Here is a 2,073-nt window from a genome sequence, read left to right as displayed (position 1 = left end):
ATTTCGCTGGTGAGACTTGATGATTCTGGTCTGATGCCTTTGTCCCACATGACGGAATGGAAAAAGCCCATTTATGGAGGGCAAGTGCTATTTCATGGACTATAGCATTATAAATGCACTCTTAACAGACCTTAAGTACAGTATTGGGAAGCGGGTTCTGAAGCGGTCAGCGTTGTGCATCATTTCTCCGGCGAACGAATTCCGATTCGGTATGTATTCGCATGCACTTGCCTTCATCCCATACCATACATGTGATGTTGTCAGTCGTCCGTGTGACCCCTTCATCCCATACCATTCATCCCATACCATACATGCATCAAGGATTTGAATTTTAAATTTTGAAATTGGGCGCGCTGGTTATTCCATTACTTGACCACCGGTCGTAATTCTCCCACAGACGGGAGTGAGACGTTCGCACCTACTGCACCCAGCTTCGAACCGCTTGTCCGGTTCCAGTATCGAAGCTTCGAACCGCTTGTCCGGTTCCAGTATCGAATCACATGGGAAGGAGATGCTGGGACTGTGAACGAACTGCAGACCATGTAGTGATTAGAGAAAGGGGAGCACGGAATCGGCGCCGTTACCACCATCCATTCCTGTGCAACTACGTCTCCTCCAAACAAAATATTTTATTATTTTCCTCTTTGGGTCTTCCCTATAAAACAACCATTTTACTCGCGATCCCTTTAAAACAGAATAATGGAGAAGGGCTTATCGGCTTGTTCGTCTCGGAAGGGGCAGAGTGAGGAGAGCTTAAGTGTTGCGGGTCGGAGAATTGAATCGCTAGTGAGGCAATTAGGTGCGACTTCAATGGAGGGGCAGTCAGATAGAGATGGGGATCTTAGTTTTCAGCTAACTGCGGGTTCTGCAGTCTCTGCATTCCAACATTTGGAACAGGCTCCAGAGGATCCGATTCTTGGGGTATTTTCTTCTTTCATCACCATTTTTCAGATAAAAATATAATTGCTTGTATCATTGTTATTGTAATCGCCTTGAAGAGTTGAGTTTAATCTATAAATTTGTGTGAATGTACCCAGAGACAGATTAGGTCTTTTGATTTTGCCTCGGCCTTGGCTAAGCTCAAGGCTCAATTATAATACCAGGTTTATTACACATCCATGTTGTTACCTGTGGGTTGTGAAGGTTGCACCTGCACATTTAATTTTTCAATCACCACAGTCTATCATTTTACAATTATGTGGACAGCAGTCTGAGTCACCGGACCATTCTCTAAATCACCCTCTCCACAAGGATCCCAAAAAAATTTGCTTGAAAAAGACAGTGAATGGTAGCATCCTGTTAATTATTTTGCTTGTACTGGTTCTTCCAAAACAATCCAACAAAATCACTTTAAAAGAAGAGGGCGAATGAGAAAAATTCATGAGTCAATCTCCGTGTGCCCTGAAGAGGGCAAGCTTTCATGTGATCCATGTTGTTGACGATGCTTTGGTTTTTAACTACTGGATCTATTTTAAGCATTTCTTTTATTATCCATGCATATCTGGGTATCGTTTTGGATGCAGAATCTTTATATATTTGTTAAGATATATTATACACTCTTTTGAAGAATCACAGTGTGTTTAAGAGGAGATGGGATATTTGAAATAGTTGTATGGTATTAGATTTACCTATTTAGGATGAGATGGAATATTTAAAACATATGTTGTATTTAGATTTAGATTTATGAAATGAAACTATAGATAAGTGCAGGAGGGTTTCGAACAACTTTTTGCAGAGGATGTTGCCTCGTTTTTCATGTTAACTTATCTTTCTAGCTGTTGATAAGAAAAATAAGCTTTCAGCTTGTTCTGCTTTTTGGCTTCTTTTATTAAGATAATTATTATCTGTGAAGGATATTTTCTGTTTAGTATTAAATGTTTTTTTGGCTTCAGGAAGAAAAATATCTTGGGTCGATGATTGAGATAATGATTTTATTTTGGTGACCACTGACACGACCTTGATGTGAAATATCAGAGGTTGTAGTTTATGGATATGGTATTTTGAAGTTATGGGCTGATTTTGATGGTAATTTATACTTTCAAGGAATTCTGGAAGGTGTTGTGCTTCTACTTT

General features: G+C 39.8%; 1 long non-coding RNA gene across 1 annotated transcript; it reads left to right on the top strand.

The window, feature by feature from the left end:
* The first annotated feature begins 468 nt into the window (after nt 1-468).
* LOC149254227 (uncharacterized) lies at nt 469-1,569 on the top strand. The gene is made up of 2 exons (XR_016266277.1): nt 469-921; nt 1,038-1,569. It is a non-coding gene; the product is annotated as an uncharacterized LOC149254227 (long non-coding RNA).
* The last annotated feature ends 504 nt before the right edge of the window (nt 1,570-2,073 follow it).

Source organism: Pinus tabuliformis, chromosome 7, assembly GCF_031772625.1.
Source record: "Pinus tabuliformis cultivar Carrire ecotype Pingquan chromosome 7, CPIR1, whole genome shotgun sequence".
Taxonomy (NCBI): Eukaryota; Viridiplantae; Streptophyta; class Pinopsida; order Pinales; family Pinaceae; genus Pinus; species Pinus tabuliformis.
The sequence above is the reverse complement of the archived record's forward strand: the minus strand, read 5'-3'. Positions and strand labels throughout refer to the sequence as shown.